The sequence below is a fragment of the Marmota flaviventris genome, chromosome 7 (assembly GCF_047511675.1).
Source record: "Marmota flaviventris isolate mMarFla1 chromosome 7, mMarFla1.hap1, whole genome shotgun sequence".
NCBI lineage: Eukaryota > Metazoa > Chordata > Mammalia > Rodentia > Sciuridae > Marmota > Marmota flaviventris.
The window spans coordinates 93,720,568-93,736,424 of NC_092504.1; the positions used below are offsets into that span (position 1 = coordinate 93,720,568).

Genomic DNA, 15,857 nt, shown 5'->3' on the forward strand with positions numbered 1-15,857 from the left:
AGAGACACAGGCTAGTAGAATGGATCACAAAACAAGACCCAACAATATGCTGCCTACAGGAGATGCATTTGATAGGAAAAGACATACATAGGCTGAAGGTGAAAGGTTGGGAAAAATCATATCACTCATATGGACTTCAGAAACAGGCAGGAGTGTCCATACTCATATCAAATAAAATAGATTTCAAGCCAAAGTTAATCAAAAGGGATAAAGAGGGACACTATATACTGCTTAAGGGAACCATACACCAACAAGACAAAACAATCATAAATATATATGCCCCAAACAATAGTGCAGCTATGCTCATCAAACAAACTCTTCTCAAGTTCAAGAGTCTAATAGACCACCATACAATAATCATGGGAGACTTCAACACACCTCTCTCGCCACTGGACAGATCTTCCAAACAAAAGTTGAATAAGGAAACTATAGAATTCAATAACACAATTAATAACCTAGACTTAATTGACATATATAGAATATACCACCCAACATCAAGCAGTTACACTTTTTTCTCAGCAGCACATGGATCCTTCTCAAAAATAGATCATATATTATGTCACAGGGCAACTCTTAGACAATATAAAGGAGTAGAGATAATACCATGAATCTTATCTGATCATAATGGAATGAAACTGAAAATCAACGATAAAAGAAGGAAGGAAAAATCGTGCATCACTTGGAGAATGAACAATAGGTTACTGAATGATCAATGGGTTATAGAAGACATCAAGGAGGAAATTAAAAATTCTTAGAGATAAATGAAAACACAGACACAACATATCGGAATCTATGGGACACATTGAAAGCAGTTCTAAGAGGAAAATTCATTGCTTGGAGTTCATTCCTTAAAAAAAGAAAAAACCAACAAATAAATGATCTCATACTTCATCTCAAAATCCTAGAAAAAGAAGAGCAAACCAACAGCAAAAGAAGTAGAAGGCAAGAAATAATTAAAATCAGAGCTGAAATTAATGAAATCGAAACAAAAGAAACAATTGAAAAAATTGACAAAACTAAAAGTTGGTTCTTTGAAAAAATAAATAAAATCGACAGACCCTTAGCCATGCTAACAAAGAGAAGAGAGAGAACTCAAATTACTAGCATACAGGATGAAAAAGGCAATATCACAACAGACACCTCTGAAATACAGAAGATAATCAGAAATTATTTTGAATCCTTATACTCCAACAAATTAGAAGATAGTGAAGGCATCGATAAATTTCTTAAGTCATATGATCTGCCCAGATTGAGTCAGGAGGATATAGACAACCTAAACAGATCAATATCAATTGAGGAAATAGAAGAAACCATCAAAAGACTACCAACTAAGAAAAGCCTAGGACCGGATGGGTATACAGCAGAGTTTTACAAAACCTTTAAAGAGGAACTAATACCAATACTTTTCAAGCTACTTCAGGAAATAGAAAAAGAGGGAGAACTTCCAAATTCATTCTACGAGGCCAACATCACCCTGATACCTAAACCAGACAATGACACTTCAAAAAAAGAAAACTACAGACCAATATCTCTAATGAACCAAGATGCAAAAATCCTCAATAAAATTCTGGCGAATTGGATACAAAAACAGATCAAAAAAATTGTGCACCATGATCAAGTAGGATTCATCCCTGGGATGCAAGGCTGGTTCAATATATGGAAATCAATAAATGTTATTCACCACATCAATAGACTTAAAGATAAGAACCATATGACCATCTTGATAGATGTGGAAAAAGCATTTGACAAAGTACAGCATCCCTTTATGTTCAAAACTCTAGAAAAACTAAGGATAACAGGAACATACCTCAATATTGTAAAAGCAATCTATGCTAAGCCTCAGGCTAGCATCATTCTGAATGGAGAAAAATTGAAGGCATTCCCTCTAAAATCTGGAACTAGACAGGGATGCCCTCTCTCTCCACTTCTGTTCAACATAGTTCTCGAAACACTGGCCAGAGCAATTAGACAGACGAAAGAAATTAAAGGCATAAAAATAGGAAAAGAAGAACTTAAATTATCACTCTTTGCAGGTGACATGATTCTATACCTAGCAGACTCAAAACGGTCTACAAAGAAACTATTAGAGCTAATAAATGAATTCAGCAAAGTGGCAGGATATAAAATCAACACGCATAAATCAAAGGCATTCATGTATATCAGCGACAAATCCTCTGAAATGGAAATGAGGACAACCACTCCATTCACAATATCCTCAAAAAAAATAAAATACTTGGGAATCAACCTAACAAAAGAGGTGAAAGACTTATACAATGAAAACTACAGAACTCTAAAGAGAGAAATAGAAGAAGATCTTAGAAGATGGAAAAATATACCCTGTTCATGGATAGGCAGAACTAACATCATCAAAATGGCGATATTACCAAAAGTTCTCTATAGGTTTAATGCAATTCCAATTAAAGTTCCAATGGCATTTCTTGTAGAAATAGAGAAAGCAATCATGAAATTCATATGGAAAAATAAAAGGCCCAGAATAGCAAAAACAATGCTAAGCAGGAAGTGTGAATCAGGCGGTATAGCGATACCAGACTTCAAACTATACTACAGAGCAATAGTAACAAAAACAGCCTGGTACTGGTACCAAAACAGGCGGGTGGACCAATGGTACAGAATAGAGGACACAGAAACCAATCCACAAAACTACAACTATCTTATATTTGATAAAGGGGCTAAAAGCATGCAATGGAGGAAGGATAGCATCTTCAACAAATGGTGCTGGGAAAACTGGAAATCCACATGCAACAAAATGAAACTGAATCCCTTTCTCTCGCCATGCACAAAAGTGAATTCAAAATGGATCAAGGAGCTTGATATCAAATCAGAGACTCTGCGTCTGATAGAAGAAAAAGTTGGCTACGATCTACATACGGTCGGGCTCCAAATTCCTCAATAGGACACCCATAGCACAAAAGTTAATAACTAGAATCAACAAATGGGACTTAATCAAACTAAAAAGTTTTTTCTCAGCAAAAGAAACAATAAGAGAGGTAAATAGGGAGCCTACACCCTGGGAACAAATCTTTACTCCTCACACTTCAGATAGAGCCCTAATATCCAGAGTATACAAAGAACTCAAAAAATTAGACAATAAGATAACAAATAACCCAATCAACAAAAAGGCCAAGGACCTGAACAGACACTTCTCAGAGGAGGACATAGAGTCAATCAACAAGTACATGAAAAAATGCTCACCATCTCTAGCAGTCAGAGAAATGCAAATCAAAACCACCCTAAGATACCATCTCACTCCAGTAAGATTGGCAGCCATTATGAAGTCAAACAGTAACAAGTGCTGGCGAGGATGTGGGGAAAAGGGTACACTTGTACATTGCTGGTGGGACTGAAAATTGGTGCAGCCAATTTGGAAAGCAGTATGGAGATTTCTTGGAAAGCTGGGAATGGAACCACCATTTGACCCAGCTATTCCCCTTCTCGGTCTATTCCCTAAAGACCTAAAAAGAGCATGCTACAGGGACACTGCTACATCGATGTTCATAGCAGCACAATTCACAATAGCAAGACTGTGGAACCAACCTAGATGCCCTTCAATAGACGAATGGATAAAAAAAAAATGTGGCATTTATACACAATGGAGTATTACTCTGCATTAAAAAATGACAAAATCATAGAATTTGCAGGGAAATGGATGGCATTAGAGCAGATTATGCTAAGTAAAGCTAGCCAATGCCTAAAAAACAAATGCCAAATGTCTTCTTTGATATAAGGAGAGTAACTAGGAACAGAGTAGGGACGAAGAGCTTGAGAAGAAGATTAACATTAAACAGGGATGAGAGGTGGGAGGGAAAGGGAGAGAGAAGGGAAATTGCATGGAAATGGAAGGAGACCCTCAGGGTTATACAAAATTACATACAAGAGGAAGTGAGGGGAAAGGGAAAAATAATACAAGGGGGAGAAATGAATGACAGTAGAGGGGGTAGAGAGAGAAGAGGGGAGGGGAGGGGAGGGGGGATAGTAGAGGATAGGAAAGGCAGCAGAATACAACAGACACTAGTATGGCAACATGTAAATCAATGGATGTGTAACTGATATGATTCTGCAATCTGTTATACGGGGTAAAAATGAGGGTTCATAACCCACTTGAATCAAAGTGTGAAATATGATATATCAAGAACTATGTAATGTTTTGAACAACCAACAATAAAAAATTAAAAAAAAAATAAAGGGGCAAGACACCCCCACACCCCTGGGCACCACCTTTGGACCCCTGCTCTCTGGAGGAGCCTGTATCTCTCTCTCTCTCTCTCTCTCTCTCTCTCTCTCTCTCTCTCTCTCTCTTCTATCCTTTAAATAAAACGTTTTGCTCTTGCCTAGGCGTTTCTCAGGTTTTAATTTTCAACACCAGGGGAATAGGACCCAATCCTGATTTTCAATACCAATTTTCACTTTGACAATGTTAGGTAACATAGGGATGAAGAAAATTTATGTAAGTAGTTCTCCCGAAGGAGAGTTAAAGGGATGCTTACACCCTCATGTGATTTGTAGTTATATGCAATGAAAGAGACAAGGATCTTGGATTTGCAATACCTCCTCTGAGCTCTTACCAGTGAAAGCTTGGAACCCATTTGAATGAACTCTTACCCAAGCCCCCTGCCTTCCTGGCCCCCCACCTGATGCTGGCTGAGTGATGAAGCATTATGATCCAAAGTTGGAACCCTTTGAGAAACAAATGTTTTTTTTTTCTAAAATAGAATCACAATTTCTTATTTACCCCCATCTGTTCACTACACCCCAAATACAAATCTCAAGGAAGCAGTGAATTATATAGTGAATTAAAACTCAAGCTTATTCACCATATTCAGACTATCTTTCTCCTTAAATGTTACTAATTACATTGGCAGAAAATGTTTTCCTACTCTGCTTTCCATATCCTCTCTTCTGCAGGTTAGTACATATTGAAACTTAGTTTTAATAAGAGTTGCAAACTTTCATATCTGTTGCTAAATTAGATTCTCTTCTATGTGTTTGTATGTGTGTGTGTGTGTGTGTGAGAGAGAGAGAGAGAGAGAGAGAGCAATAGAGAGAGAAAAAGAGAGAGAGAGAAGGATAATGTTCATGTGAAGTTATTTGTTTTTTTTTTTAATGGATACTTAGAGCAGACTTGTTGTACATTTTATATGCTGAAGGAAAATGTTCCTAGAACCATAAAAAGGTACAACCATTAAGTATGTATAATAATTTTAATATATTCAATTTTCAAGGTCATGGGCCTAATAATGACTTCTCCAATAAGTATTCATTTACATAAATGGATAAATTGAAATTAGAAATTCAGAGATAATGAAATTAACACATCCCAGAATGATGCTTACTGGACTATATATTGGTAATCTTTGCAACAGAATTTTCATAATCTAGAATTTCCTATGTGGTAGGCAGAATAATGGCACCCCAAAGATAGCCACACTGTAGTCCTCAAAATCTGTGAAAGCAATGTTACTGTATTTTACAGACTGAAGTATGTGTTTCTGCAAAATTCATATGTTCATGTGAGAACATTTAGAGACAGGGCCTTAAGAGAAAGCTCTACTGGCTAATATCTGAAGAGCAACTGAACAGTCTCTCTGACTCAATGGTGTAATTTCAACATACACACCCAACACAGTGTTACAGACCTACAATATTAACAGTACATTTTTAAAACCCTACAGTAAAATCACAACCTTTGATTTCTATATACTTTCTACTTCTGTTCCCTTCCTTTTTTTTTGTTTTTACTTTCCCCTCTGTATTTATAGCTCCCATGTGAGCTCTTTCCTGTTTATTTTTCTTATTTTTTATTTTTTAATAAAATAGGGCCTGTTCCATCTGGACATCTGTTTGACTATTTCTGCACACACAAGCTTGGCACAGGCAAAGTGCTGCCCGGAAACGTTCACAACTACAGGCCAGTTTAGTAACCAGGAATGTTCTCTGCCTTGGGGCATGGCTCACCTTACTATTCAGTATTCAGCGCTCAAACTCAGAGAATCTCCTTAACTGGCAGCCTTTCATGTTGGACTTAATTCATGATGCTGCTTGTATTTCCTCCTTGACCAGCACTCCTACCTCATGGTCTTCTTTAGTATGTTGTATTAGATGACTGCGTTGGGATGTGGGTGCCAGGGTCCCTACCCTTTACCTCCCCAGCTGTGCAGTGGTTTCTGTGGGGTACAATGGGGTACATCACCATACCTAAGTTCTAAGAAGGTATGAATCATCTCTTAGTTTCTTCTCTCATTTAGATCTATAGTTCTAAAAATACCAATGCACATTTACTAATATGTTTATCATAGTTAGAATATTTGACTAATGGTCAATAGTTTAGAATTGAGACTATCTTTGTTGTTATTATTATAAATTCTTTGAATAATAGGAGTATGACTGTATCATTAAATAATGATTTTTTCCCTTTTATTGGGAAAGCAAAGAATATTCTGCCTTATGTTCTAATGTAGGTCATGTCAACGTTATCCTCTTGTTATGCACAACATTTTCTAATTATCTGAGGTGGGCCCACTAGCTCATGATCCAGGCACCCAACCATGCTGCTCCTTCAGGACATTTCAAGAGTTACCTCTTTATGAGGCACCTCTTCTCTAATTTCCCCCTGGAAATAGTTGGCCAGCTGGCCCTCCTCTACATTCCCATGCATTTTTGCTCTAATAACTGACTCAAAAGGAAACCTCTCTTTGCTACTCCTATGGATTCCAAGCATTTGAATTCCAAGCATGGAAACAGGATCTTGCACCCAATAGGCACTCAATTAATTGTATTGAATAAAATTCATAATTTTAAATATGAAATAATCAAGAATGGAATTAACATGATATATTCAATAACATCTTTTACAGAAAATGGAAACAGATAAAATTATGCAATTTCATCACAAAAGGCCAACTATGAAAAAAATAGTACAAAAGAGAAAAATAATTCATTTATCTTGAAAACTCAATGAGACAGAAAATGGATATTGAAAAATTAAGCATCTTAAAACATATCTATTCATCTTATTTTCATAGTTTTAGTTTTATGTATTTTTCATATTTTAGTTTAGTTTTGATTAACATATATCAATTGTGCATATTAATGGAGTTCAGTGTGACATTTCAACACATGCATACAAGCATGCACTAATCAAATCCAGCCTCTCTTTATCTACTATCCCTCTTTTCCAATCTTTAGCAACCCTTAGCCTACATTGAAGTCAACTTCTTTAGTTTCCACATACAAGAAAGAACAAGAAGTACTCATCTTTTTTGTGTCTGGTTTCTTTTACTTAAGATAATATCCTCCAGTTCCATTCATTTTGCTGCAAATAATAGGGTTTCATTCTTCTTTGTGGCTAAATGATATTCCATTGTAAATATATTTCATATTTTCTTTGTGCATGCTTCTGTTGATGGGCACCAAATGGATTCCACATCTTATCTATTATAAATAGTGCTGCAATAAACATTGGCATGCTGGTATCTTTTTCTTTTTTGCAGTATTGGGATTTAACCCAGGGGTACTCTACCACTGAGCTAAGTTGCTCACTAAGTTGCCGAGTCTGACTTTGAATTTGCAATCCTCTGCAGGTATCATTTTTACAATTATAATAATCGTTCAAAAAAGCATCTTCAAATACAGTTTACTAATACTTTGAAATACATTCTTTTCCAGTGCAATGAATACTAACAAATGAAAATATTCTGTTTTAGAATATTTGCAAATACGTTGCTTGTGCTGTTAACATAAAAGCAGTTTGAAGAGAACTGTAAAAACTTGCAATTTTTAATCATTCCCTCTGACAACTTCAATAAGTCAAATGAATTTTAGAATTTACTGGCTTCCAAAACTATCAAAAATACATTCAATACTAAAATATTGTTTCTAAGAGCTCAAATTTAATAATCTTCTGATTAAGTGGAGCAAACCTGTCTACAGATATGTCTACGAAAAAAATATATATTTGTTGTAGTTCTTAAATTTCTCTTGCAATGCTAAGTACACTCATGTGCTGCACTATGACATATCAGTCAATGACAGACTACATGTACTCATAAGATGACATCACTTAGTGACACAGTCATCTCAGTGAAGAAACTAGGGATAGAAAGAAATTACCTCAACTTTATAAAGGCAAAAATGTCAAACCAAAAGCCAACAGCATACTGAATGAAGAAAAATGAAAGCATTTCCTCTAAAATCAGGAATAAAACAAGGAAATTTTAATGTACCTTGTCAGTCAGGCAATAAACAATTCAGTTGAACATCAATTATATGACACTTGTGATTTCAAAAGTTGGAAAGCAAAATAAAAAAAAAAAAAGATTGAAACATAGCCACTATTTTCAGGAAGGACACTGTCCATTTAAAAGACAAGGATGTCCACTCTTACTACTCCTATTCAATATAGTCCTTCAAACTCTGGCCAGTGCAATCAGGCAAGAGAAGGAAATTAAAGGATACAAATAGAAAAAAGTTGAATTATCTCTGTTTGATGATGACATGACTCTATATCTCTAAGACCCCAAAAAATTCACCAGAAGACTTCTAGAACTGATAAGTGAAATCAGCACAGCAGCAGGATATGAGATCAACATTCATAAATCAATAGCTTTCCTTTACTCCAATAGTGATTCTACTGAGAAAGAAATAGGAAAACTATTCCATTCACACACAAAAGAACTCAAAGATAAAATAAAATACTTGGGAATGAATCTAATGAAGGAGGAGAAAGATCTCTACAATAAAAATCATAGAACCCTGAAAAAAGAAATTGAAGAAGACCTTAGAAAATAGAAAGACCTCCCAAGTTCTTAGTTCTTTAGTTCTTAGTTCTTTAGGCAGAATTAATATTGTCAAAATGGCCATATTACCAAAAGCCATATACAGATTCAATGTATACTCTATCAAAATGCCAATGACATTCATCACAGAACTAGAAAAAAGTCTTAAAATTGTGTCTTAAAATTTGACCCCAAAGACCAAAGAAAAGCAATGCTGGAGGCATTATAATACCCTATCCAAAATTATACTACAGCACTATAGTCACAAAAACAGCATGGTATTGGCATCAAAATAGAAGACCAATGGAATGGAATAGAAGACAAAAAGACAAACCCACATAATTAGAGTCCTCTGATACTTCATAAAGGTGCCAAAAATAAACATTGGAGAAAAGATAGCTTTTTAAACAAATGGTGCTGAGGGTAACTGGATATTCATTTGCACAAGAATGAAACTAGATCCCTATATCTCACCTTGCACAAATGTCAAATCAAAGCAGATTAATGACTTAGGAATTGTTTGTTTGTTTGTTGCTTTGCTCTGCTTTTTGGTACCAGGAATTGAACCTAAGGGCACTTAATCACTAAGGCACATCCCCAGCCCTTTTTGTTTTTTATTTGGAGACAAGTCTTGCTAAGTTATTTAAGGCCTCACTAAGTTGCTGAGGCTGGTTTTAAACTTGTGATCCTGCTGCTTCAGCCTCCCCAGCTACTGGGATTACAGTAATACACCACCATTCCTGGCAAGACTTAAGAATTAGACTAGAAACTTTGCAATTGCTAGAAGAAAAAACACAGTGAACACTTTCAACATATTGGTGCAAGAACAATTGCTTCACCAAGACTTCTATAGGATAAGAGATAAAAACCAAGAATTGGTAAGTAGGACAGCCATCAAATTAAAAACTGTCTGCTCAGCAAAAGAAATTATTAAGAGCTTGAAGAGAGAGCCTACAAAATGGAAGAAAATGTTTGATAGCTACTCATCTGACAGGGGATTAATATCCAGAATACAAATACAAAAAGACCTCAAAAAGCTTAATGCAAAAAAAAAAAATCAATAAATAGGCAAAAGAACTAACCAGACATTTCTCAAAAGAAGAAACACAAGTAACCAACAAATACATGAAAAAATGTTTGACACCTCCAGCAATCAGAGAAATGCAAACCAAAATTACACTGAGATTTCTTCTCACTCCAGCTAGATGGCAATCATCAAGAATACAAATAATAACAAATACTGGCAAGGAGATGGGAGAAAAGGTACACTCATACATTTTTGGTGGAACTACAAATTAATACAACCATCTGGAAAACTGTATGGAGATTCCTCAAAAAACTAGGAATGGAACAACCATATGACCCAACTGTCCCACTCCTTGGTATTTGTCCAAAAGAACTAAAATCAGCATATTAACAGTGATTCAGGCACATCAACATTTACAGCAATGCAACTCACAATGGCCAAGTTATAGAAGCAGTCCAAATGTCTGTCAATAGAGTAATGAATTAAGAAAATGTGGCATATATACACAATAGAGTATTACTTGGCCATAAGAAGAATGAAGTTGTGGCATGTGCTTATAAACGTATGGAACATGAGGACATCAGGCTAAGTGAAATAAGTCAGACTTAAAAAGTGAAGAACTGAATGTTTTATCTCATATACAGAAGCTAGAGCCAATTAAATGGGTGAGGGTGGGTGTCATAAATCATAAACATAAATGGAAGATTAGTGGAGTAGAAGGAGATTAAGTGGGGAAGGAAGAGGAAAGGAATGGGGAGAAAATATGGAAACAATTTGACAGAATTGTGATATATGCCTATATAAATATAACACATTAATTTCCACCTTTATGTATATCTATAAAGCAGCAATGAATAAATAAATAAATAACCACTAGAGGAGAGGAAGCATAATAGGGGGAGGTAGGAGGGGAGGGAAATGGGAGCTTCCAAAGATTGAAATGGAGCAAATTAAATTCAATGCTTGTATAATTATCTCAAAATGAACCCAACTATTATGTTTAACTATCATGCATTAATAAAATAATACAAAAAGAGAAAAGTCTAATAAGCCTGGAGAAAGTAGACATTCAATATACATGGAACATAGGCTTCTAGAGGCAAGTCACTCAGGACACATAGAACATCGGACTGAGAGAATAGCTTGAAAGCATACTCTTAAAAGATTTCATGTTCCAGAATAGATTTTGCTCAAATTTTATACACAATAGATATAAACAGAGGATTTAATCAGGGAAGCAACTAAGTGTTTTGCTTTTTGACATGATAATTATGGCGATTAGGTGAAGCACACTGGCATGGGCAGAAATTGAAGTAGAGATTATTTATAAGGTAATGCAGGAAATGGTGTTAACCTGGACAACAGAATGGAAGCAACATTCAGAGAAAGGGAAACCTCTAAGAAAAGATTAACAAACATACCATACGTAACAGCACATTAATTGTTGAGTGTGAAAGAAGAAAGGTCTCCATATAGGAAGAATGGATGGATGGCATCTCCAGATGCCAAGGTAGACCCTGAAGTAAGAGTCAGTATATATGGGATGGCAGTAACTTCCCATTTCAATATGGAGGTGGAGATGCTATTTGTGAATCAGAATGTAAGGGAGCAATTGAAAAACATAAAAGTGAAACAACCGTGTAGAGCAACAACCCATCAACTGAGGGAAAATATTTGCAAACCATACATCTGACAAGGGCCTTACATCCTAGATATGTAAGGAACTCAGTATCTCCAGAGAAAGGAAACAAATAGCTTAATTAAAAAATAGATGTTTCTTAATAAAAGAGATACAAAGGGCCAACAGATATATGAAAAATGCTCAGTCTGTAATCATTAAGGAAATGAAAATTAAAAACAATGAGATATCACCTCATGCCTGTTAGAATGATAACAAGTGCTGGAAAGAATATGAAGAAAATAAAGGCATTGCAGTCTTGAGGGGAATTTAAATTAATATATCATTTTGGAAAATAATATGGAAGTTTCTCAAGAAACTAAAATCAGAACTACTGTACTCACCAGCATTCCCACTTCTGGGTATATATCCAAAGGAATTGAAATTAGTGTGTTGAAGAGATATCTGCACTCCTGGGTTTATTTCAGCATTATCCATAAGAGGCAAGGTATAGAATTCAGCTATCAAAGGAAAAATGGATAAAGAAAATGTAGTACACAGACCCAACAGAATATTACATACCCTTAAGGAAGGAAATTCTGTCATTTGAAAAAACATGAGTGAAACTCAGGCTATTTTGCTGAGTGAAATAAGGCAAGCACAGAGAGACAAATACTATACAAACTCATTTACATGCAGAACCTCAAAAAAAGTTGATTTCATAGAAAGAGAGTAGAAAGGTGGCTACCAGAGGCTAGGAAGAACAAGGAATAGGGAAAGGGAATGTGTTAGTCAAAGGGTACAATGTTTCAGCTAGCCCGGAAGAACAAGTCTGAGTGATCTATTGCACTGCATGGTGACCACAGTTAATAATAATGTATATACCACAATTGACAAAATAGATTGTTAACATTCTCACAACAATAAATTAGTGAGGAGGTGGATATGTTCGTTAACTTGATTGAGTCTTTTCATAATGTTATGGACATGGATCAAAATATCACATTGTACTCTAAATATACACAGTTATTATTTGACAATTAAAAATAAATTTTAAAAAGGAAATTAATTCAAATAGGGAAACTAATTAGAATCAGATAAGAAATTTTTAAAAAATAGAGTGGAAGAATCAAATAACAGGACTTGAAAGTTGTTAAAATCAGATGAGGTCTGAGGACATGCGGTCCCAGAAGTAAAGAAGAGAGGACTTCAGGGAATATCAACTGTGTCAAAGGCTGATGAGAAATCAAGCATAGGAATCTGTAATCCCAGAAGCTCAGGAGGCTGAAGCAAGAGGATGGAAAGTTCAAAGAGTCTCAACAACTAGTGAAGCCCTAAGCAACTTAGCCAGACCCTGTCTCAAAATAAAAAATGTTTTTGAAAAGAGCTGGGGATGTTGCTCAGTGGTTAAGCATCCCTGGATTCAACTCCTAGGAGGAGGAAGAAGAGGAGAAAGAAGGAGAAGGAAATGGAGGAGGAGGAGGAGGAGGAGGAGGAGGAGGAGGAGGAGGAGGAGGAAGAAGAGTTGAGTTTTCAAGAAAAAACTCTCAGCAAGTTCAAAACTCAGACACAGAAATGCAAGAGGGGTCCAGAGTCACAGGAGAGGAATGGCAGGTAGAAAGTTGTAGAGAACAAGGTCAGAGAGGCTGTCAGGTTTCCATGAAGGCCAATGAGCATTGTAATGCTCAATGTAAAGTCCAACTAAGTCCGGCATGTCCCCTGCTATAGTTTGGTACCTACCTCTCATAACATTTGGCTGATAGGAATCACTATTATTGGATGAATTAATGCATCAAGTTTATATTCTCATTATTTAGTGCTCTTCTTCTAATGAGCTACTAAGTACCTCAAGGGGAAACATATATTTATTATATATACATATTTATGTAAAATATATTTTATATATTTTAAATATATTTTAGTATATGTGTTTAAATAAAATATATTTAGTAGATGTGTTTAAATAAACAATGAATTATAGCATTGCTTTCCTTGTAAACTAATGAAATAATATAAAACAGAAATACTAAGAATTTTATTATCTTTGTGTACTTATCCCCAATTTGCCCTTACTATTCCTTCTTCCCTCTTAGACATGATATATCTATCAGTGTTATGTTTTAAAAGTATAGATCTGCCCTTTTCTTAGGTCATTACTATTTTTATTGATAATCTATTTGAAAGAACAAACTGCAACAAACTGTTCTATGTCCTCTGTTAATCCTTAATGCCTAATAGTCTACATCAATCCTTAATAGTCTACATCAATCCTTAACTATTTCCATTGTTCTTGTCGAAATTGATAATGTCTTCATATAGGAACAAATGCAAATCTGAAATTGTATTCTCTGCTTTTATTATACTGATTTCTTTCTCCTCCTCCTCCTCCACCTCCACTTCCTCCTCCTCCTCCTCCTCCTCCTCCACCTCCTCTTCCTCCTCCTCCTCCTCAACTCACATTTTCATGTCTTCCTCTTTTACTTCATCTACATATCTACTTAAAATGCATATCACAGAAAAACTTCCCTTGTTAACTTACATGAAATAGCATGCTCGTCACTCAATACACCCTCTATCTTATTTTCTGTTATGGCATTTATTGCATCTATCAAATTATAGACATATTTCCTGTCTCACCTAGAATATAAGGACATAAAAGAAAAAGATTTTCTCTATATAAAATTTAGACAGTGTATGCTATAGAACTGGAACTGAATATTCGTTGAATAAGTAAATGATTACTCAAAATATATATTCCATGGGGGCAGCTCAGATGTTATACATGTAATCATAGCATGAATACTCTTATAGAAATACCTGTGACAGTTTCTGCTAATAACAACAGAAATTTCAAATAAAAAATCTACATGGAGTACTTAAAACAGTGTTGGGAAAATTAAAATTATTCAATATATTTAAATATATATTAACAGAAATAATATTAGAAAACTAGGAAGTTCCCAAGGTGTACTTTTGTTTCTTTATGCTCTAGTATTTTGGCTAATTACAAAGTTCTGTTAGAAATATTTTTAAAAGCTTTAAAAAGAAGGAGTTAGACTAAATGATTTCTATAATGCTCCAAAATAAAAGTACAGCATGCCACCAAACCCATCAGGTTTTGTATATCGTTCTCAAATCATTGCCTTCCATTCTTTCCCTTATCTTTAATGGAGCTCTGAAATGCTATAGGATTTTATGCTTTCAGATAGATACGAAGCAATCCAAATTTCTATTAAGATCAAAATTGCAAATTTGCTGAGTGATTTACCTAGAGAAAGAAAATATTTCTACAATTGAAAACTGAATTTCAATCTTTAGATTAAGGACGTTGTATTATATAATATTCATTTTAAATGATTTCAAGTCTGAATCATGAGACCATTAAACTGCCTGGTTTGCTATCCCTGTGTTACTTAAAAATTTCAAATTTAAAGTGTCCTGGCTGAGACTGCAGCATATTATTCTAAAATATATAGAGATTTTGTTATGAAATATCAATGAAAAACAACAAAATCTAGTATTTGGAGTAATTTCGTGGAATAAAATATACTTTCCATAATGTTAGACAAAGTCACTTTAAGGAGTAGAGACAGAGCCCCAATTGAAAAACCCATCACAATTAGAAATGAAAAACCTATGGGTCTTCTCAAAACATTTGCTATTGATTTTTATTACAACTTGTGAAAATAATTAGAACTTTTCCATACTAATACTTGTTTCCCCATGTTGATCCTTGATCACATTCTGCAAGGGATGCTAATCTCTTTAATTCTCTAGAGAAATACAATGATTTAAATCTTTGGGTTTCAACAGTGTGAAATTTTAATGACCTCTTCACTTCATATGCCAAGAAAGTAGGTTTTGCGTTATCGTGTGTCATCCTTTGTTCAGATAAATTCTTCCCTCAAAAAATTCTTCCCTCAAAAAATTCTTCCCTCAAAAAATTCTTCCCTCAAAAGTGTAGGTATGATGGCACTGCCCAGTATCACTCCAGCACTATCAATTAATACTTCATATTAGTCATGCACAGTTATTGTAGCTTACAGAAAATTTCCTTAATTTTTGAGAATTCTGGGAAATCACATATTAACAAGTAAGATTTAAAGAATGTCAGGACAGTTCAACATTAGACAAATTTGGAAGCTTTTCTAAAGCTAGTTTTTCTCATGCATAAAATGGATTCCCATTCTATAATAGTACAGTAATACCTGCTTTATAAATTTTTGAGATTTTTTAAACTATGCCTTATTCAGAACAAGTGTAAGGTACATGTTGAATAACTGATTTACATAAGATAATATTATTTAAAATATTTTGCACAAACCCCAGGACCACAGTGAGTGCTCAAAATGTGGTAGACATAATAATGGCCATGACAGTGATCCTAATACTTAAAGATGGTTGTACTATAATATTAATA

General features: G+C 34.9%; 1 pseudogene; it reads left to right on the forward strand.

Moving 5' to 3' along the window:
* Positions 1-12,905: 12,905 nt before the first annotated feature.
* LOC114092835 (heat shock protein HSP 90-beta pseudogene) overlaps positions 12,906-15,857 on the forward strand; it is a 45,637-nt pseudogene continuing 42,685 nt past the window's right edge.